The sequence below is a fragment of the Globicephala melas genome, chromosome 9, assembly GCF_963455315.2.
Source record: "Globicephala melas chromosome 9, mGloMel1.2, whole genome shotgun sequence".
In the NCBI taxonomy this organism is placed as follows: domain Eukaryota; kingdom Metazoa; phylum Chordata; class Mammalia; order Artiodactyla; family Delphinidae; genus Globicephala; species Globicephala melas.
In genome coordinates this window covers 70,721,582-70,745,495 of record NC_083322.1, presented here as the reverse complement: position 1 = coordinate 70,745,495, position 23,914 = coordinate 70,721,582, and the positions used below count along the sequence as shown (strand labels likewise).

Below are 23,914 nucleotides of genomic sequence, written 5' to 3'. Positions count from 1 at the left end.
TAAATTTTATTGCATTAATTCTTAATAACTTCAGACCTTAAAAAAGACAAGCCTATGTATTATGCCGGGGTCGGAGATCAAACAAGGGCAAAGTGGCTGGCAGCTCCCCACAGGGGACACCCCAAAGCCAACAGCAGGCCGCCCTCCTCCTGGGGCTCCACTGGGGAGAACTGGTCTGCTGGTGTTTCAATGTGTCCTATAGAAAAGCATGTTATAAAATGTTGAGGTCAAACATTTATCACACAACAGACCTTACAAAGAGGAGGACTTAAGTCCTAGGTTCTGAAGAACTTGGTTAATCAGGTTTGGGGGGATGGAAAAGAAAAAGGGGCACAGGCAGAAGTCTCCAGAAGCATTTGAAACTAGATGGGTCACAACCTCTGACCTACCTGCAGGCCGCCAGGGTGATCAGTGTGCACAGCTCCCCTGGGAAGCCAGAGGTCAAGAAGCAAAGAGCCACTCATCTGGGCCAGGTCCCCCAGACTCTTGACAGTCCCCACGACCCGGTGAGCCGTCTGTTCTCGAAGCAGGCATACACAAGTTTTTCTAGGAATCCAGAAGCCAGGCCCCTGCCCCAACTTCCATTCCAGGCCAGACAGAGGCATATCGACAGGGCTACCAGCTCCCCCAGGAGCCTGGGGGTGCGAGAGACGTGGCCAAACTTCTGCCTCCCTTTTCATGATGTAACAGATCATTCCAAAATGGCGCAACACTTGCAGGCATTTCTAAAAAGTACAAACACCTGGTAGTCTATGGACCCCGGGAAAGAAGGGATGCAAAGGTCTCTCGCCAGGAAAATACACAACTGAGAAGGCTTGACTGTGATTCCAGGCCTGGGTCCCGGTGGAGGAGCCTGGTTCTGAAGGAGGCCCGGCCCCAGAGCAGAAGCCGGGGAGTAGTGAAGGCGGAGGCCGCCCCTCTGAGGAGCGCCTCGCAGAGGCCGGGAGAAACCGCCACCCGTTCCCACCTGGGAGCCTGACCGCGGACCAGGACTCAGTCCCCGGAGCCACCGTGCTGCGGACACTGCCTACCAGGGAGGTCCACGCTGCATGACGGACTGTATGTAGCACCAAGAACGTCGCCTTTAATGATTTTCGGTGATTCGGAAGTTTCAGGCCCGGGCTGCACTTGGAAAAACCGAGGGAGGACCACCAAGGGACGCCCACCGCCAAGCAGGCTTCCTGTGCAAAGGCGCATGCGGCCTTGGACGGCTGGTCCCGTGACGCAGCACCAAATTGAGAGGCAGAAAAGGACTCACACCTGGATCTCCAGGTAAATCGTCAAACGCAGGTCTCTTCCTGAGAAGGTGGTTCGCTGCATCTTGGGAAAAGATAAAAGACTTCTTCGGCTGTTAGCCCTGTGCTTCTTACATCCTTCTTGCAAAAATCCTGACTTTCTCGCTGGGCTCAGTGTGGTGCCGGACAGCGAGTCTTGCAGCTCTTTAGAGGGAACGCAGAGGAACTCGTCCTGGTCTCCACTCCCCCAGTTGCAGGACGAGCTGATGATGCCCAGGTGCTCTAATTTCCCGCCCTCATACATGGTGGGCGCCACCTGCGTGAGCGCCTCTTCGACTGAAGCCGGCGGTACGCATGCTTCACCCGTACCTGTGATGGTCTGCTGTCCCATTCTCTCTGTCCTTTACAAGTGTCACTAGTGAGGTGATGTGGTAAAATTCCGCGTCCTCCTACACCCCTTCCTCCGCGAGGTCTTTGTTAATGACCAGCTTTCGGAGTCTCAGAGAGTTTTCAGCACGGGCCCCAAACAGGTGCGCTCGCTGTGGGTTAAATAGGCACCGGTTGCATCCTTGTCGGAGTCCAGGTCGGGGTCAGCCTGGCACGAACGGTATAGGAAGGATTTCAGGTCCGTACAGTGCATCTGGGGGGCGTTGAGGAAGTAGGTGCCGCCTACGTTGGACGCGATGCGAGACGCTGAGGCGGGGGCGGGGCGGGAAGCCGGGCGCTGCTGCGACTGCGCATCTTCCCCCCACCAGCGCCGCCAGGAGGCCTCTGGAGGCCCGGAGGGATTCTCCGTCAGGATCCCAGCAAGCCCCGCCAGAGTGCCACAGAGTACACGTTGGTGGGTGGCGGGGAGGCGGTAAAGGCGGTCAAAAGGTACAAACTTACAGTTATAAAATAAATAAGTCCTGGGAATATAATTAATATACAGCATGGGGCCTACAGTTAATAATACTGTATTGCATATTTGAAAGAAAAAGTAAGTAATGAAGCACTGGTGCATGCTACCGCATGGATGCACTCTTGAAAACATTATGCTAAATCAAAGAAGACAGTCACAGAAGACCATGTGTTGTACAATTCTATTTACGTAAATGTCCAGAATAGACAAATTTATGGAGATAGTAGATTACTGGTTCCCTAGAGTTGAGGCGGGGGCATTGGGGAATTATTGCTAATGGGCACAGAATTTCTTTTGGGGGTGAGGAAATTGTTCTAAAATTGACTGTGTTGATGGTTGCACAACTGTGTGAATATACTAAAAGCCACTGAATTGTACACTGAAATGAGTCAACCATATGGTCTGTGAATTACATCTCAACAAAAAACTTGTTAAAACTAACACTTGGGCTTCCCTGTGCCGCAGTGGTTGGGAGTCCGACTGCCGATGCAGGGGACACGGGTTCGTGCCCCGGTCCGGGAAGATCCCACATGCCGCGCAGCGGCTGGGCCCGTGAGCCATGGCTGCTGAGCCTGTGTGTCCGGAGCCTGTGCTCCGCAACGGGAGAGGCCACAACAGTGAGAGGCCTGCGTACCGGAAAAAAAAAAAAAAAAAAAAAACCACTATTTTCATCGTAGTATAAAAGGTTACCTCATAAGATAACATTTATTTACAGATCATGATTATTTAATTTTTATCACACCTTTCTTTATTTCTGTTTTTGTGCACGCTTTGTAATATATATAATATACTGATGTAGTGATACACTTATATAATTTGTGAAAATGTATTTTATATTTCTTTGTATATCTATATAATGATTATGTGTACAAGTACATGCTAAAATATTTTTTATTGCTTGTGATAAAAAAAATTTAGACCTGTGCATAAGAGTTGAAAGGTGGAGGGCTCCTTTTTTGTTAAGTAAAAATTTGATTAGAGGGTGCCTTTAACAAACATGTAAGACTTTTATTATGCCCCCTCTCCCCTAGCAATGGGCAGTATTTCTGAATTCTAGTATGCAAGAGTGAGTGGCACACAATCCAGGAGAAGGTGGATTAATAGCTGGATTAATAGTGAGGTTACTGCTCACTATTTCTCTACGAACCTTCCTTCCAGTGCCAATGGTGGCCCCTTGTAGCAGAGGTCAGGCTCAAGGTAGCTGACTTACTGCTCTCATGTACTCACTGGTTATTTCCAGTGAGGTCAGGTCAGTCTCACTCCCTTCTTCTTAGGTTCTTCTCATTCCAAACAAGAGTCTTTGTCTAGCATATTTTTTCATGCCAGCAAACAGTTATACAAAAAAAGCACAAAGGAAGGGTACAATTTTGTATATTAAATAATATCCTCATTTTCAAATCATGAGGAATCAATAAACAATAATATGACTCACAAGGCAGTGCTGTGGGTATCCAAATACTACAAAGCTTTCAGCTAAAGCATCAGCAGCAGAACCAGGGAACTGATTTCAGGTGTAACCAGTGTTTATATCTAGCACAGTGGGAATGTGTGTGGTGCGTAGTTAACCTGTGATTCTGGATTGAGGCTTAAAGGTTTATTCTAATACTGCTATTGACCTGCTGTGAAGCTGAACCTATTAACATCGTTCCTCAGCTGGGTAGAATGTTGGTAAAATTTACTACCTATGTACAGAGTATATAAATTGCTTCAGATTCATTTATAGATATCCTCAGATATGAGTTCCAGGAGAAAATAAATTACTAATTCAGTTGCACTATATCTGCATTTATATATGCATTATATCTATTTTCACAGATATAAATGCACTATATATGCATTTATATCTGTGAAAGGCTGGTTGCTTTAGAAATGTTTAAGACCCAGCCACTTTGGAGCAATCTTGGAAAATGACCATTTTAAACCAATGGGGATTTTACTCCACTACAGAAAACAAAAGAAACCACATTTGAATTTTGAAATTAAATAAGTAACAAGTCCATAATGAGTAATTTATTTCACAATAAAAAGTAAAGAAAACAAGTTACATTTTTGTTCTTTTATTTGCTTTTCAGCTTCTACATTTTTACAATTGCCTGTAGGAAAAAAAATGTTCAAGAGAGTGGGTTGAAATTATTTTAATTACATAACAGCCCAGAGGAAGATGAAATTGTGCAATGGCCTAGACTAGTATCCTCTGTCTGGTTGGTAGCCAGTGAACAGTACAGCATGAACAATAGAGCTCTGGTCTAGAAATAATAGCCTGAAGATAAAGAAAAGGGAGAAAGAGGTTTCTTTTGACCATGATGAATCTCTTGAGCATTTCCTTTCTTCTCCCCCCTTTGATTATTAGAGTCCAGATATAAAACAGCTCATAAGGAGAGAGAGAACAAGCAATATAAATCAATGCTACTTAAGACACATGAAATAGATGGATTTATGTTGGATAGGTGTTCCCAGTCTAAGATCTCTGGAAGAATTCTAGTGGAAATAAACCCCTGAAATCGTGTGCAAAATTGTATGAGTATGTGCGTGTGTGAATTTTCTGGGGACACAGTCATAGCTTTCGTCAGAAAGGTCTTTAATTTTTTTAAAAAATGTTGTGAATCACAGCTCTAAGAAAAAAAATGCAGTAAGTGCCAAAATAATATCCCACTAACTACAACTTCTGGGTGTCTCTATTAATAAGCCAGTTTTAACAATATGTTGTGAATGGATTTTTTGGAAACCCTTGGGTTCAAACATATCACTAGTTTGGTCAAGTGAGTAGGATCAGAATTCTTGCAGAATCAGGCTTTAAAGCTTTAAACCCTCATCTCTCAGCCTGAGAAAGTATCTTATTGAACTCAATATTAAGAGAGTCACCATATTTCACCACTCGTCTCCAGATCCAATTGCTTGTGTGCAAATTACCAAAAATGTCAAATTCCAGAATATGTGTAACGTTATGTCCATTTCACTCTTTCTCCCAAAGCATGCGTGGGTCAAAGGCAAGGTATTCCAAGTCTCAAGTCACTGAACTAGAGCCAATTACTGGTAGCTCCCTGCTAAAATATTTGGCTAACAAAAAGAGAAGGAGAAAGAATACTGTTTAACCTGTATTCCTTTTGGTATTTTACCACATGTATCCTCTTAAAGCAGAAAGTTTTCTGCTTAAAATAGACAAGTGTTTAAGGAAGCACACAGCTCAAACTGTAGCATGTAAAAAAGCATCTTAAATAGAATAAACACTTGTCACTGTAGGTTTAGAGCTGAAAATTGCTGTTTCCTCCACAACTAGACCTTTAACAATAATCCTAGGGTACATTTGCTAAGATGAATAAAACATAGCACACCTCCAAATTTGATGTTTAATTTTTGAATGGAATGCCTTTGTAAATATTTGCTCAAACCTAAAAATAAATATCACAAAAAAGGCACCAGAATTTAAAACAACTCTGTAGTCATTTCTCGACTTTGGTGGAATTTAATTAATTTGTTCATTCATTCACTGTACTAAGAGTCTACTAGATGTTAGGCACTGTGTCAGATACCAGAAGAAACAATGGTGAACAAGACAGATAACAGTCACTCCCCTGTGGAGTTTACAGTCCAGTGAGGGAGACAAATAGTCATCAAAGTTCTGCACAAAGAGATATAAAAGAGCAACCGAGGTAAGGCCTGAGAAAGGGTGGTATAGAGTCCTAATTTAAGAGTCAAGAAAGGCTTCTCCAAGGAAGGGATATTTGAGCCAAAGGATGAAGGATGAGAAGGATTTAAGTTGACAAAGAGAGGAAGAAGAATGTTCCATGTGGAGGGAACAGCATGTTCAGAGTGGCCCTGACGGTAGGGTACCTGGTAAGTACCACGGAACAGGTGCAGGTCAGCGTGGCTATTCATAATGAGAGGAGGCCGCTGAGGCTGAAGGAGGCGTTCTATCTAAAGTGGCTGAATGTTCATCCTAAGAGCAATGGCAAGTCAATGAATAGTTTTAAGCTCCCAAGGATTTGGGCCTGGGGATTGGGCATTTAGTGGAGCTGGTTGATAAGAACAGCTTTGTATTTTGGAATGATCATTCCAGCAGAATAATAACCTGTATTTTATTTAGGGTAGATAACTTAATTTTCAAGCACCTTCTTTAGCAAACTAAAGTTGATAAAAAGAGCATGGGATTCAGAGTAAATGTACAAATTTCATAATGGTGCCTCACATATATTGAACACTACATAATGTTAGCTGTAGTTATAATGGTTTGGTCAGTTTCACCAGAGCATATCCACAATATCAGACATCGTTTGGAATTAATTCCTTAACCTTGTAATGTGAAACTAATAAGCAGGGCAATGTTTGTTAATAACATTCTAATGGTATATAAGAAGGCCTTCCCGTTTGCAGCTTGAGATAACAAATGAGTACTTAAGTAGGTACAATCATCTTATTGCCTGTTGTAAGAATTTTTTGTTTATATCAGAAATGACTATTTTCATACAATTTAAAAGCAAAATGATAATACTTCTCAATTCCAAAAAGTTTTCCCAGTTTTCTTTTTACTCTAGATCTTCAATGATTCTATATTCCCTGAGATTGTCCGATTTGTTACACTTAACTCATTTAAAATGTTAATTGATCAGCATTTATCCATTCCTACTTCTATGAATATAGACCAATAGATTTCTTTTTAAAATTCAAAAGGGGATACAGCTATAAGTATCAGCAAAAACCTTAAAATGCCTACAAAGAACAAATGGATAATATAATATTAGACAATGCTTAACAGTTTAGTTTAAAATCTTGTCTGGTAATTTGGCTTTAGTATAATGGAATCAGTTCTAAATAGAATGAGCAGAGACAAAGTACATTCACTAATATAAATTCCTGGCTTACATGAATAAACTCTTCAATTTAAAAGTTATTTTATCTCTGAAAAACTTAAATAATGTTATGATTATTCACATTTATGCACATATTATACATTCAGAATATTAAAAATTGCTACTGAAAAATTATATTTATAATACAACCTGAAAATATGCAATAAATATGAATGAGATATTAAAAGCAGTTATAGTCAATTATCACCAAAGTTATTATATTTGATTTATGTCAATGAACCTGCAATACCTAGTGTTTACCAGTGTTATTTTTCATCTGCTTGATTCTTTACTTTTTGGCTTGATTCTTCAGCCAAAAAGTAAATAATAATAATATTTGTTCATAAGGCTGAAAGAGTTCTTATCACTATTAGATGGTACATTTGTTATTAGTTATACCCAAGAGAGATTTAAAATCATGCTTTTAGTAAACAGTAGTTATTTTTAAATTGACAAAAAAGAGGCATTATTGTAAATTTGCAGAATTGGTAAATATGGCATTCTACAATAGCTCCATGGACTGCTATTAGCCTGTCCTATAATGATTCCACCTGCCATAATCCAGTCCTTCTCTAGAACATGGGGTTTGAAGTAAGGTTGTTGGAGGAGGTTGCAACAGATGAGGGAGGAGAAGAAAACTGAAAGTGTCTGGTTAACGAAAAACCTTGTTAACCATTTTTAGGAATTTTAACTTCATTCTGAAGACAGTGAGCACTCATTGGTACGTTTGAATCAGTGCAAGAGCATGATTATATTTGCATGTAAGGAGGACTTAGGGGATTCAAAGACTGGCCGTTGGCAGAGCTGATGAGCCACGACCAGTGGGTCAGTGGGTAAACCACATAGCTTCACCTGCGCATCGTCCCCTGTATCCAATGGACCTTTGCACTGGTTGATACGAATTTGCTTTGTGTTTGTTTGGTGAAGGAAAAAGGAATTCTGGTGAGATCTGAGAGAAGAGATGGGAAAAGATGAGGAATAGAGAGAAGCAAACCAGTCTGCTCTTTGGCCCTCGTGAGTGGTTATTTGAGCTCCAGGAGGCCAGGCTTTCAGGGAGAGATTGAATGAGCTGTTTCCCTGTGAGATTTAGGTCACAAATGCTGTTCTTTTGTGCCTCTTGTGGCAAAATGGGGCATAGAATTCGAAGGAGGCCACTGTCCTCATTTCTGGCTGAAGATAAAATTGAGGGGCTAAAGGCAATGAAGAGCCATTTTGCACCCTGAGGACTGTAAGGCTTTGAGGACCTGGGAGGCAGCAACCAAAGTGTGGGTGGTGGGTGTAGACATGGCAGATCATGGCAGGTGTTGGTGGTTCTCAAGTGAGCAGAGACTCATTCCTGAACACATGCGAGACTCCCTCAAGGAAAACCCTGAAGTACATGAGAGGCAGTGAGTCAGGCTCTTTTTCCAGAATGATGGTGCTAGGGACTATCATGATAGCAGAAGGTGGGTACTTGATGCTAATGTGACCTAATTTGTAACCACTGGCCAGACTCATGGGTCACAGATGAACCCAAGGAGTCAGACTACCAGAGATAGGCATAATCTTTTTGAACATGGTCAGAGCCAGGATTGCAGCAGTGGGTTGAAGAGAGGAAAATGGACCCATGAAATATTTAGAAGACAGAATCCACAAAATTTGATGAATTGGGAAGATGATGATGTGGGGGAGATGGGGAGCAATGATGAAGAGCCTGGGCTCTGAAATCAGATTGCTTTGGGTTTATCACTCATCAGATGTACAATGTTAGGTAAATTACTTAACTTTTTGAAACCTCAATTGTCCCATTTTTTCAATTTGTAAATTTTGAATAATAATAGTATCTACCTCTTAGAGATTTTTGTCACAGTTAAATGAGATGATCCACTAAAAATATTTAACACAGTGCTTGGCACATTCTGGGTACTCAGAACATATTAACAATTATTACTATACCTGCAGAGAGTAATCGAATTACAAGTAAATAAAATTGTTAACATTAGAAAGTCCAATTCGTATTCCAATTTGAAATGTATGTTATTTACAAGCATTAGTTTTAAACTCATATGTATTTATGTGAATAAATAAACACATGTACATACATATGTATACCTGGCTAACTTTACCACTGAATAGTTAAGCAATAAAATGTGCTACATGGAGTTTTCTCTCTATTCTGTGTGCTCTGTGTTGCTAATTAAACTCAGTGGTTTTGTTAGAGGCATGCCTTATAATTTTTCACTTTTCTTAGCTCATCAAAGAGCATTTGACGTACTTTCAACTTCTAGGTATGAAGCTAGTCATCTATTAGATAGACAGATGTATTTAGACGCTATCTCTAATATGCTGACTACTGATAGGCTAATATTCTGAATATTTAAAATCTTTTAGGCTTTGATTATACATGAAGTGTTTCCTCCCAGAATATGTGTGTGTATATATGTATGTGTGTACACATATGCATGTTTATATGTGTGTGTTTGTATACATTTGTGCATGTGCCTGTGTGTATAGACATGTGAAAATAGCAGTTTGGAAGTGAGATTATAAACTTGCATTCAGGATTTCAAATAATCAAATAGATATAAAAGTAATATAAGAGGAAACATTAACAAATTGTGATCACAAATATTCAAAATCCTTTATCCCTGATATATCTCAGGAGACATATCTATGTCTAGGAGGGCCCTGGCAGAACCCCAACATAAGTCTTGGGATGCGGTAGGGAACAGAATCACAGGACAAGGAAGGTGTCCTGTTATTTGTACAATAATCTTTTAAACTCCTCCATTTGCTTCTAAACCTGTGAGGGAGAGGAGTCCATCTGTTTCGTTTTCTGTTAGATTCTCCAATCACATATTGTAGTGCTCAAGAAATATACATTGAATTAAACTATAGTATTTGGAATTTCTAAAACCGAGGTATATTTTAAACTTTTGATCTAGTTCTTTAAAGAAAACTTGTTAAATCGATCTAATTTAACCCATTTTACCAATGAGATAATTGTTTTCTAATGTGAACGTGACTTGTTCAAGATACAGAGCAATTAAGTGTATGGAACTGAAACAAGATCCAGTGTTCTTTTTGCTTGGTGTGCAGTCTGTTTTAACATCTATGCCATTTTCTTAATAATATTCCAAATTATATGCATACGTGTGTGTGTGTGTTTGTGTGTGTGTCTGTGTGTGTATGTGTAAAGAGATTGACAGAGGGAGAGAGAGAGAGACAGAGAGGGAGGGAGACAGTATTTTAATCTACATGAAATTTTTGTCTGATTGTATAAGCGTTTCTGCGTTTTACATATGACCAGAAGTTGTGTTTTCACTGTCCAGTGAGCATCCTAGCAGGGAGAGTCCATGGAGACACCAGCTGACCTCCACTCTCACCTCCATGTGGTAATCCTTCATCCCTAGAATCTTACCTCCCAATACCCCATTCTGAGCCCAACCTCCCATTATTCAAATTCTCTCCCTCCCTGTCTCCCCCTCCTTCCATCTGTAGGCTTCATTGCGACCTCCATTCCCTTCAGCTCTCTTCTGGCCTGATTTCTGTCTCTTTATTTCCAGCGTAAATTCCATTGTTTATCACGCCAAGCACTCAAAATAATGGTGTTTCTGCATGGCCTCCCCCTAAATCTACAACCTTCTGATCAGTCTATTTACTTTCTTAATTCTTAGATTAATGTTACAGAAATTAGAGAAAGCCAGAGAAAGCCACATGGTTACAAAAGTAGGTGCCCTTCGTTCAAACCTCAGTCTTCAGCCTCAGCTGGTCTTGCAAGTTAGCTGGACAATCTGTCTGTGTGTCCCAAGTCCCCTGCCTCCCTCTTTCCCCTTAGCAGCCCTTCCAAATCCCCATCATTCTCCATAAACCCTTGACCCCACTCAGCAAATGACCTCACCTTCTACTTCACAAAGGAAATAGAGGCCAACAGACAGCAACTCCCTCAACTTCCTGCCCCCTCCTCTACATTCTTATCAGCACCCACATCCATCCTTACCTCTCTTCCTCATTTTTCAGTTGAAGTGATGTCACTCCTCTTAGCCAAGACTAATCCCACCACCTGTGATCTGGATTCCATCCCCTCCCGCTCCCTCAGGGACGTGCTCCATCAATCATCCGTGCTCCTGTATCTACAACCTCTCAAGGTGCACGGGCTCTCTCCTCTCCCCTCAACAGACAAAAATGCTCTCATTGCTTCCAACTCAAACACAGACACACACACACACACACACACACACACACACACTCACTCCTTAACCCTCCCTGTATTCTCTTCAAGTTACTGCAAAACTTTCTCTTCTTTCTCAGCCAAGCTTCTTAAAACATGTCTTCCCTCTGATTTTAAAGGTAATACACACTCATTTTAGAATATTCAGAGAATAAAGATTTTCAAAGAAAATATAGAAAACTACCCATAATATACACCACCCAGGGATGACAACTAATATTGTTAGTTGTCAATATATTGCTAATACTGTGGTTTTGTTTCTTTCGTTTTAGTTTTCACTACCCGTAAAAAAAATGGGCATGATACTGCACAAAGTTTCACATCTTGGTTTTTTTTTCACTTTTGTGACCATTTTTCCATAGTCTTAAATACAAACATGTCTGTGAGTGGTTGTATATTATTGCATTATATTTGTAACCATTTAAATGCCTTCTTTATTAGACTGTTAGATTGTTTTCAATTTTTCTTTTCTATAAATAATCATAAACATGCTTCCTGAAGACAAATCCATACTTTTGCTCTCCTCCCATTCACGTCTCTGCCAAAGACAATCTATCTTCTACCTCCTTCCCTTGAGATTTCTCTCATTAAAGTTACCAATGACTATTTACCAATGTTAAAGAGACTTTTCTGGTTTATCTCACTCAGCCTCTCTGAGGTACTTGACATTGTTAGCGATGATTCCCTTCTCGAAACCATCTTCTATCTGGCTTCTATTTCCCTTGGAAAGAAACCATCTTCCTGCTTTCCGCCCTTCTAGTTCCTCACCCTCATCCCCTTTGCACGTGCTTCTTCCTGGCCTTGCCTGTGAAAGTTTGCTTCCCTGGAGCTCCATCCCTACCTCTTGGCTCTATCTCTATACTTTCTTCCTGGGGGTAACCAATGCCTCATCCTTCATTCTCATATGCTGCTGGTTTCAAACCTGCACATCCAACCTTTGCTTATCTCCTCTAGGGAGACTTTTCTCCCTCTCAGTCATGCACTCTGAATTATTTCCCTTTTCTAAGCTCTTATGACACCCCATACCTAACTGTATCATGGCATGTATCGCTTTTTTTTTTTTTTTTTGCGGTACGCGGGCCTCTCACTGTTGTGGCCTCTCCCGCTGCGGAGCACAGGCTCCGGACGCGCAGGCCCAGCGGCCATGGCCCACGAGCCCAGCCGCTCCGCGGCACGTGGGATCCTCCCGGACCACGACACGAACCCGTGTCCCCTGCATCGGCAGGCGGACTCTCAACCGCTGCGCCACCAGGGACGCCCCATGTATCGCTTTTAATTTAAACTGTTGGTGACTCGCCCTCCGCTTTCCTGGGTTTCTCAACCTCAGCACTATTGACATTTGGGGCCAGATAATTCTTTGCTGTGGGCCTCTGTCCTGTGTATTGCAGGATGTTTGGCAGCATCCTTCACCTCTACCAGCTAGATATCAGTAGCAACCTCCTGGCTGTTGTGAGAATGCAAAATGTCTGAAGACATTGTCAAGGTACCCTGGATACAAAATCCCCCCCAGGTTGAGAAACACTGTGCTAGACGTGAGTTTTGCAAGTGTAGGACCTGTGTATTCATCACTTTTTGCCATCACCCAGCCCAGTGTCCAGCATATAAATGATTCAGTTTTTATTCACCCACCAAGCAGATATCATATTGTTAACAAGTTTCCTTAATTCATGGTGGATATTAAAAATTGGCAGTGTCCTTAACCTCAAGGAGCTTACAATTTTGGAGGAAAGAAATGAGTCCAACATGCAGTCAGAATGCATATGGAAACTTGACTATACAAATGCAATGTTTAGGTTTTCTGCAGCAATTTATTACGGTTCAGGGAGAGGAAAGCAAAAAAGGAAAGCTTTCAGGAGAGCTAGATCTTTTACCATATGTGAACAAAAGACCTGGTTGGCATGGAGGCAAGAGGGATAGGATGTTTTCCAATCATATGGGAAAGACTGGGGAACGGTTTCAAACAGATGGATTAAGGTCTAGGTCTTCAAGGACACAAGACTGCCCAGACATCAATGAGATTATTCCTTTCAACTACAGGATTAATTTAGCTACTAAGTGTAGGTTCATGTTTTGCTCCAGTGAAATACATTATAATGCCTAGCGGTATAAAATGCTTTAAATTAATTCAATTCAATTAATAAGCATGGATATATAAGTTCAGTTAATCGTTGGAATACAAGATGCAGACCTATTTAGATAAGCAGATGTGAGCAAATGAGAGGAATCCTACTCCACACACTCCAGTTGTTCTCAACGGGGGAGTGAATTTTGCAACCCAAAGAACATTGAACGATGCATAGAAATATTTTTGGTTGTCCCAGCTGGTGAGGGGATAGGGAAGAGGTGCTACTGGCATCCAGTAGGTAGAAGTGAGAGGTGCTGCTAAATACTATAATGGGCAGGAGAGCCCACCACAACAAAGAATTACTGGGCTGACATTTTGGAATGTCAGTAGTGCCTAGGTTGGGAAACCCTGTTCTACCCCATGCTTCTGGATCCACAACACTAATTAGCATGTTAAAGGACCTGGACTCCTGTAGTTCAATAAATAAATAGATACGTAGGTAGATAGATAGATAGATAGTAAATATTGATTTAATGTCTTTAAACACAGGATCTCACCAGGTTATTCTATCATGAAACCTGACAATATATGAGATGTATTGGGTAAAATATATTGAGTAAAATAAAAATACATTATTGAAAATAATTTTACCCGCTTTTCATTTTTTAATGTGACTACTAGAAAATATAAAATCACATATGTGGCTTCCATTACATTTCTATCGGACAGCACAGATCTGTCCATTTCTTCATAGTAATTAAAAAGTATTCCAGTAAGAACCTGCTGTATAAAAAAAATAAGTAAAATTCTAAAAATAAAAAAAAAAGTATTCCATTGTCTATAAAATGTTGAAAGCCTTTTAACCAATGGAAATCGATCTTTTGCTCCTCAGATCCCTCTATCTTAATTTATTATACTGTAGTTTAGTAATTAACTGCTAGTCATAGGTGGGCTATATAGACTGTTAAAAAATTATTATCTAATCTGTGTATATGCAAGAGAATACCGCTCCTACTGCTGAGATATATAAAGTGAGGTTTAGAGTGTTTCATCAGCTATTGAAATCACTGATGTGTTTAGATTTCAGGCAAACTCTTGACTTTCTACTTGTTCCAAATTCTATTTTTGTCTTACTTTTGAAGTACCTAAAAGGAATAGAAAATCATGGTTGAAGCAGAGGAGAATGTCATTTGTGAATATCCAATTGTCACCCAAGGATGTGGCTGTCATTGAGAATGTGTCAACCATTCAAGGAGAATCTGGACCTACAAATGCAGTTAAGTAGTTAGAATCCCTTCTTAAAATTTTGGACGAAAAAATGGATTGCAATAAGGCTTTATGTAGTATATGGAAAAATGCTAACTCTTTAAAGTCACAGAAGGTAAGGAGACCCCACAATATTCCTAGTATTTTTAAACAAGGAAAGTCCCAAATCTTCCAAAGTCAACAAGTCATGGAGGAAGAAGAGTACGAGAAAAAGTAGGGGCAGCTTAAGAGCTTTGCTTTGCACTCCTAAGACTCCTTTTTTCCATGTGTGGCAAGTTAGATCTTGCTAAGGCTGTGCTTGCAGGCAGGCCAGGAAGAGCTCGCAGGTGCCACTGGGTCCTAACGACAGCATGGACACTCCTGGGGTCTCGAGAGGATGTAACGGATGCTACATGCATGGAAGCAGGGTACGCTTCTTGTTTTAAAGGGCTGTTTTTGATATTGTTTCTCTCCAGCTGCCCTTCTGCCCCAGCCCGGGAGTGGCAGGGTTGCCACATTAGTCAAGGCAGGACAAGGTCAGGGTGTGGCCGGGGTATATGTAAAGGAAGTGGCTAAAATTAGTAATGGACTGAATGTGCGCCTGTGTTGTGGAGAAAGGGGAAACAGTGGAGGAGCAACTCCAGATCACATCTGGATTGTTCTGTCTGGAGGAAGAAGTAGGAATATAACTGCCAGAGGGGAGGGAGAGGTCTGGGGTGTCGATGTCACAGTCCTCCCGCCTTTTGTGTTCAGACCCGTCTGCTAATCTTATTGCAATGTTTTCTCTCCAATGCTTACACTCTGGAATCCTTTGTAAATATGCTATAGTATTTTATGCCTTAGCTCATTAGGTCTTGAAAAACTGGATGACAGTAAAAAGATGGAATTGCGAACATACCAGTGTGTGCCTCTGTGTAGAAAAGTGGGCAAGAACTTCAGACAAAGCAATGCCAACATAGATTTGTTCTACCGTGTCTTTATCTTCTTAAAGATCTCTTATTAGTTTGCACAGTTGGACATCTAACAATGGCCTTTTACCCTCATTGTAACTTTTGATGTATTTTACTTAATTTCAAAATTAATTATTTGTGCATCCTGATATATGAATATCTATTACCATGTGATGAAAACAGGAAGTCAGGGATATAATTACATTACAGCTTACAAAATACCTTACAAATATCACGATTTGTTGGTGTCCTCTGAGCTTCCGTTCAGAAACAAAACATCTATTGTTTTATAGTGAATGAACATTAGAAAATCAGAATTGTGGTTTTTTTAACTAAGAAAAAATATATAATATAGTCAGACTATCTGGTTTTCTTTCATTCAATTTAGAGAGTTTTAAGGAAAAAATAAAATGAAAAACGTTTTGAAGAAGAGGTCATTGAAACAGATGTTATCTACCGTAAAATAATATTTTCTTGAATTCTTAAAGCATTTGTGATTCAGATGGAATAAGTGTAGGATTCAGACAGTATGTATATATTTCAAAATATGTAATTGTCATTCAAATGGAATAAGTGCAGTATTCAAATGGGAGGTAAGGTTTTCAAAAGATGTAACTTTACTCTTGTAGCAGGCAGTGCCTATCTTACAAATGGATGTTTACAGTTAGGCAACAGCTTACTAAATGTTAGGACAAAACCACAGTTTTTGTTGCAAAGAGTAAAATGTGGGCAGAGATTTTTGATAAATGTCAGAGTGAAATGTTAATTCTAATTGTTCCATCGAGTTGTCCTTGATTTGTGACAGGTTTGTTACTATGCAGATTTCCGAGCTGCCACCGCCCATGTGGGGATTTCACCTTGTGAAGTAACCCAGATACACACTCTTCTCCATCTCACCTCTTTATTCCTAATTAGCTTGTCCCTGGGTTCTCTCAGGGTAGCATTATGGTTGTCCTGAAGTGTTTTTGATTCCGACGCACTGACAAATTAAGCCAGCTAATGTTTAGCGAAAACACAAATTTAAGTCACAGAAACGGTAAGGCCTTATAGGCGGCATCCCAGACTGTCGCCGGCTCTCATCCTGTTCACCCCGTCCACTTTCTGGAGGTGCTGCAAGCACCGCTGTATCCATAAACTCCCTTAAGGCTTTTGCTGATGTGTTTTAAGTTCTCGTTATAGCCCCAGAGTGCCTCTTCCTTGAAGTAATAATAGCACTAGGGGCAGGCAGAGCAAGCTGGTAATCAGTATGCGACAAAATTTAGCAGTCTCTGAAAAAGCAGACACAGGAAAATTGGAAGGAGGAGGAAACAGCCATGGAAAGATGGGTCTGGCACTGGCGCCAACAGCCCGTCCCTTGACTCAGGCCAGGAACGTTCAGACTAACCCAGAGTCACCCTCCCGGTCTCCTTCTTTGCTCCCAAAAAGCCTGACGTGCAACTTATCAGAAAGTTTTCAACTGCTCTCAGTAGATGAAGTCAATAAATAGTAAAAAGAAAGAGTGAAAAAAGGAGGAGGAAAGGCAACTAACACTGAAAATGTCTACAAACCCTTTGAGTTGCCACCTATTTAACTCCACATCAGCCCTGTGGAAACACAGAAAATTAGAGGATTTTGCTCAAGGTTACAACAGTAATTAACAGAGCCAGAATTTTAACCCAAGTCTGTCTCCAGTACACATGCTCCTCCTTTCCAGATGGGTGTAGGGAAGTCATATTGACAGGATGTCACAGATCTGTGGGAATCTAGAATGTCTCCGGACATCTAATGGATGTTCCCTATTGATTTCATATATGAACTAGGCATGTTATTGAGAGATGCCTTTATCTACAAATTACCCAGGGTTCTGTCTTCCCAAGATGAGAAGACTATTTGTAATTGACTCTAATAAGGGAAAAATGACAACTTTGAAACAGCATAGCATTTTCTGTTAGGAAAAACATATAGACACACACGCACGCACACACACACACACACACACACACATATATATATATATAAAATATATTTAAGAGCTGCTAATGAAATCATTTATCCTTAAGAAACTACCTTCATCTAAAACTACATGTAATCAGTGGAGTTTCATAGCAGTAGTGTACAGTAAATTGTATTTTTTTTAAACACATGGCATAACAGGGTAATTTCTGTTTATTTAAGAGATTTAAAAATGTCTTTCTGCTGTGGCAGATCACAGTTGTGTTAAAACACATGCATTCATTATTCTCCTAAGAAGCTCAATGACTACAATGATAGGGCAAAGCTGGGAGAAAGTCTAATTCTCTCACAGGGTTGGGATTTTTGTTTTGTTTTGTTTTTGCTTGAAGAGAAAACAAACACTATGCCATGTTTCTTCTCAAAAACAAGTTTCTATATATTCAGGTGTATTGACCCTCATGTGAATTTTGCAGAAACATAAATGAAACAATTATTAAAAACTTAAAATTAGGCCCTGTATTTGTCTAATTGAAATGGATTTCAGAAATTAAGGAGACGGTGCTGGTATAACGTAGAAGTAAGGGCCCCAGTGAATCACCCTTTCTATATACATGCCGTGAAATAGCCCCCTCCCATGGTGACTCTGAGCTTGGCCATGCAATGCGCTCTGACCAATGAGATAATACAAAGCAAGTGTGATAGAAGCACACACTTGTAAAGTGCTTGCCCACTGGGACATGCCGCTTCTGGGTGCTGAGAACCCTTGTGCCACACTGTATGAGCAGGCCAGGGCTAGCCCTCCAGAAGCTAAGAGACCATGAGGAGAGAGACCCCAGCATTCCCAGCCATGGCTGTTTTCCCAGAGGGACAGTGAGGGAGGCCATCCTAGACCACTCCACCCTTGCTGAGCTGGCTTAGAACAGAAGACCCACCAGCTGATCAGCAGATTGATTAGAAATGGTATGTGTTAACTGTTTTAAGGCACTGTGTTTTAAGCTAGTTACAGAGCAAAATGTAACCAACTCAATACTGTTCTGCCAAAAATGTAAATATCAATCCAACTAAGGCTTAGAGTGCTTGAAAACTGTTCCTACCTCACAGAGCTAAGAGACGACCTCACTCATCATCTTGATAAATACATTAGCTATCTCAGTTAATTTCAGGAAACTAAATTCTAGAAAGACAACCCCACAGTCACCAATCTTTATGCCAAAGGCTACAGGGGATGTGGAGAGGTTTCAGAGAGTGTCAAGTTAAGATAGTACGGACAAGGCAGTTCATTCATAAGACTCCGTGTGTTTCACATAAATTAAAAGGCTTCAAAAATACTCTCTCTCTCTGTTTCTCTCTGTCTCCTGTCTGTCATCTGTCTCTCTCTCTCTAACATACACACATGGCTGAGCAAGTAAAGGAAACATCCAAATTCCCTAATTGCTCTAAGACCTCAAAACGTTCAGAATTGGTACTTCTTCATCAAGGAGACACTTTTCCTTCTTCTTGTAGCTTCCAGTGCCAGGACAAGCTTGCCTGTTACTCTATCACCATCATCCGTGAGACTTATTTTTTTTAATAGGTATTCTGGCAATTCCAGAGAAACGTGGTTTTAAAGAATATTTAGTAACATGAAACAATGCTAAATAAAGTGGATACAGAAAAAAACCCACTTTATAAGATTGTACATTTAATATGAATTCAATTTTGTAAGGATTCTATGTATTTTATGTATAAAATAAGAAAAAATAAAGACTTTAAAGAAAACGCAACCAAATAGTAAAGGACTTCATGGAATTATAGTTTTTTTTTCTAGTTTTAATCCTCAGAAATATTAATATATATAAAATATAAAATAAATTAGCATAAACTGGAAATCAATGGGAGACTATCTATAAAATGATATTCTAAGAACCATTTAGGGAAACAAATCAAGAAATTTAGATAAAATTATAGATCATGGACATTCCCAGGGGTGAGCAGATGTTCATTACAGTAGTAAAAGCGTGTACAGATTTTGTATAAATAAATAGACTGATAGATGAAATTGCACGCCATACAAGTACTTCTAAGTTTGTAATCATGTTCTTCTACACACTGATTGTTTTAAATACACGTTTCTTGCTTGTGTTAAGAACCCCTCATTGGTGACTTCCCTGGCGGTCCAGTAGTTGAGACTCCGTGCTTCCAATGCAGGGGGCAAGGGTTTGATCTCTGGTTGGGGAACTAATACCCCACATGCCACATGATGCAGCCAAAATTTTTTTAAAAATTTAAAAAATACATAAGAAGCTCTCATTAAAAAAGAAAAAAAAATACTAACAACAAAAAACCCCTCATTGGAAACATATCAAATCGCTTCACAGCTCTTACTAGTATTCTACATTATTTCTGTCCCCCCCTCACCACATTTCTCTCCCTTTTAAGAATCTCATGCACAGAGAAGGTAAGAAATTATTTGAGAACAACTCAATTATTGGAACGTTTGGAAATGTTATCCATTTCCCAGACTTCAGTGTAAGCCGGTAGTCTAGAAATACATTCATGAAGTCCCCCACTACCAACTACACAGAAGACTTAAAACATAATGGTGTCGAGGAATTCAGTTTTAAAATAAGGCATGAATCAGAAGTCCTGCGTCTCAATGGTTGCCCCACTTGACAGAGTTACAGGACAGAATCTGCAGGTTTGCGATCCCTCAATCACTGCAGTACCACGCATTTGTGTGTGCTTTTTAGATCCTGTAGGGTAACATATTCTGAAGATGAATTCATGTGCGCCATCAAAAAGTAATCTTCCCCAAAGGTGCAAATGGGGAGTTTACTTTTTTCCCAACAGATAGGATGACTTTATGAAACTTGTTGCTAATCCTTTCAGCCTTCCCACGTGACAGAGTGGACCCTTCCTTGATGAAATATTTTGCAAATGAAATGCGACTTGGATTTTTAACAGCTAATGTGATACAAGAAGAGTGAATATTGTAACACAAACCCAGAGAAATCAGAGTTGCCTCCTCCCTGAATATCCACCTATTACTGACCACTGTGACCTTTCTGGGAAAAGTCACTTCCATTGGACAGGGCAGTGGCCGCAAGGCAGCAAAACACCACTCGGAGTAATTCTTTACAGATGCTAGGAACCGGAAGTTTCAAGGGGAAAAATGAAAGCCATTCACTCTTCCAATGACATAGGCCTTTGATACCACGAAGCCGTTTGGGCTGAGAGCTGCAAGGTCAGGAAGGCACGTAAAGATTGGTGATTAGAGAAATACTATATCGGCAAAGTGTGGCAAGCTATTAAAAGAAACTATAGCTTTTATGATTGTGTCGCTGAAGCTCCCCAGGGCTATTTGTATTAGATATTGAGTTAAGCATAACTTATTTAGTCCCAGCATTCCAGAAAACATTTTGATGTCAGCTACTGCAGGAAAGTAAACACAAAGCGAAGGAGGAAACAGAGCTGATCTCGAACAGATAAAAATGGTGTAATTTAATTTTCTGAACCCGGGCATTTTAGAGCATTAAGAATGAGGAATTTTAGAAGGTCCTTTCAACTTGCAAAATAAAGTTTATTTAGGCATTCACTGGAGAGGAAGAGGGGGAGCATAGGGCTTACATTATCAACTTGCTGAGCATATATTAACTTCTGATCAAAACATACTTTTGATTGTATTTAGTGAAATGTTCCCGGGGCTGTAATCTGTATTTATGATAATGGATGAGTTTCTCTCCCGCTTCAATGATTTAATAATCACATAATTTTTGTTTGTGCATCTTTTCCTAGTGGCTCTAATTTTAGCATTATTCATGATATCATTGGTTCACGAGGTGTTTAGGGTTCACCAGACATTTCCACGACTACCGTTAAAATTCTTTTTTTTAAGACAAGGCTTTAACACTGGCCACACTCGCCATGTGCTATCCAATCATAAAATGAAAATGTTGGCAGTGATGAGCATACCAAAAAAAAAATCTGTTTACTTCCATTTTGAACCAGAGAAAGGAATGCTTGAACTCTGAACCTTGGCTCATGCTAAGATCCCTGAGAGGAATTTCCTCACAGGTCCTATGAAGACTGAGCAAAACTGGTGACTCAGGGGACAGATAATAGACATCTGAACACATTAGGAATATCAGCGTCTAAAAGATTAGCCACTTTAAACAGTCTTACTGTAGGTGGCATTGCAGTTGAAAGGAGTTGGAAGGGGACAATATTTTTACCGAAAACTTTAGATGTGACTCAAAGAAAGAAATATTTCCCATCTTTGCAAAACAATGAGGTAATGAGAGAGAGAAAGAGAGAGAAAGAGAAATATGAAAAAATGTTAACAGTGCTTGCCTCTGGGTAGTGGAATTACAGGTGATTTTTCACCAGTTTTTATACTTGTCTGTTTTTGCCAATTTTTCTGCAAAGATTATGTGCTCCTTCTGAATAAAAAATAAAAGAGGAGGAAAATACACAAACGAGTAGGAAGGCACATAGGCCTTTTGAATGTAAAAGGCATGCCAATGATCCCATCTCTTATAGTCTAGGCCTTGCCATGATGAACAACTGCCTTGTCATACTTGACAAAATCTCAGAGAAGCTCCTCCAGGACTTGCTGGCTGCTGAAGAGGAACTGCCAGACCGTTTCGAGAAGGCTATTATTCCAAGTCCAGTATTTGGGATCTGAATGAAAGCATACCTCAGGCAGTCTTTTACTCTTAGTCCAACTCTAAGACCTTGCATTTGTGTCTTCATTAGCAAAAGAACTCTCTTGATTTCTGTTATTTCTCCTCGCATAGTTGTTTTTGTTTGTTTGTGGGAAGAATGATAACTCCGTCAATATTTTGTAGTCATATCTCTTGCCCAAGGCTGATGATGTTCAATGAGCATGTGAGATTGTTACTGCTCCTATCCGTTTAGTTTGATCACTGCCCATGCCAAATGGTTGTTAAATATTGTGAATACCACCTGGAATTGTACAGCCCCGTAATTCCTCATTCAGGTAGTAATAAGAATGACCTCAGGTTAATCATCATAGTGGTTATATAACTATAAGATAACCACACAATATATTCTATGTTCTATTCTACTATGTAATAATTACAACATATAATTATAATACAGTTATATAAATATGCAACTATAATACAGTTTTATATTTTGTGGTACTTTAAGATAATTTAATTATAATTTCACAGCCAATATATTTCAGTGATTAGTTTGAAATAAAAGTCTGTTTGGTTGAAAGAAGTGATCATTTTGGAATACTGTGTAAACATATCCAGGGAATGATCACTACCTGGTTGAAAAGACAAAAAAGATATTAAAAGTGAAAGCATTCTAGCACACTTTAACTATATATTTCTTAAAGCAGTATAGTGTTGGTAGAAAAGATATTAAAGATTCTAACTTTCAAAAATAAAGTAACAGTTTGAGTGCATTCAGCAAAATAGTTGTCTGTGAAATATTCAGAGGAACATTTCACCACCTAGGTACAATATATGCGAAATACTAGCAAGAAAATAAATACAAATGTGAGAGAAAACTGAGACATTATTCTTTAGATAAGTGATTTTTCTCAGGAAAAGGAACAATTCTTAAGGTTGTGCTTTTCTCTTCTTTTTTCTTTCTTTCCTTTTTTTTTTTTTTTGTTGTTGTTGTTAAAGTTCAGGTGAGGATAAGCTTCTGTTACACAGTCATAAACCACCCATTCATTCCAAATTCAGAATACTAAAGAACACGGACCTGACATCAAGGTAAAAATAAATCTTGTATCTCTAATGTTGGCAACATTTTGAAAACACCAGAGAGATTATTGAGCAAACTCTATTCATTCTTTCACCATTGCTCTCGAAGTCCCATTCTGGTTATTGAAAGTGTCACTAGGCTGTGTAACAGGCTCTTTCTGTGTATCTCGAGGGAAACATACACTCAAAATCAATCTGCTAAAACGTCGAATAAACATGGACTGAGTCAGGTAAACACAGTCCTCATCTATTGTCAACATTTTTATGTTGATGTTATTTGGTAAATGACATGGCAGAAAAGATAGGGAAACACAAAGCTCCCCCATGATTCCAATATTTCCTCCGTGTACATTACCTCATGTTCCTTCCCCAAAGAGTCCCTGTACAGACATAACATGATTCATTTCTAATTAGGGTGGTAGCCCAAGGTACATCTGCGGGTGTAATTGTTAATGGCGCTATCATTTTTGCCCTCTCACCCTAAGAACACCTGTTCAAGTGCAAAACTCAATTTCCTCCAGTCACCTCGGTTCAAGAGACCCAGTCCCAAGTCACTAAAGTGCGTGACTTCTTTTGTTTAGAATAATGTTTATGCCTCACTTATGTCCTTGCTAATTCCATACAGCAATCTTCAAACTAAATACGATTTGACTTTCTTAGATAAAACATCAAGAAAGCTTTGGGTTTAAAAAATAAATAAAACCAAAAGCTCACCCCCATGCCTACGTAAATTAGTGAAAACAAGGAGTAGAACGGAGAAAATATTGAACACATTTTATTAATACTTTTAAATAGCAAGGAAACTC

General features: G+C 39.8%; 1 protein-coding gene and 1 pseudogene across 1 annotated transcript in view; both read right to left on the bottom strand.

The window, feature by feature from the left end:
• The window catches only part of HDAC9 (histone deacetylase 9), an 812,002-nt gene that overhangs the window by 338,585 nt on the left and 449,503 nt on the right, over nt 1–23,914 (bottom strand). The window lies entirely within an intron of this gene.
• LOC132597856 (BTB/POZ domain-containing protein KCTD5 pseudogene) lies at nt 1,255–2,169 on the bottom strand (annotated as a pseudogene).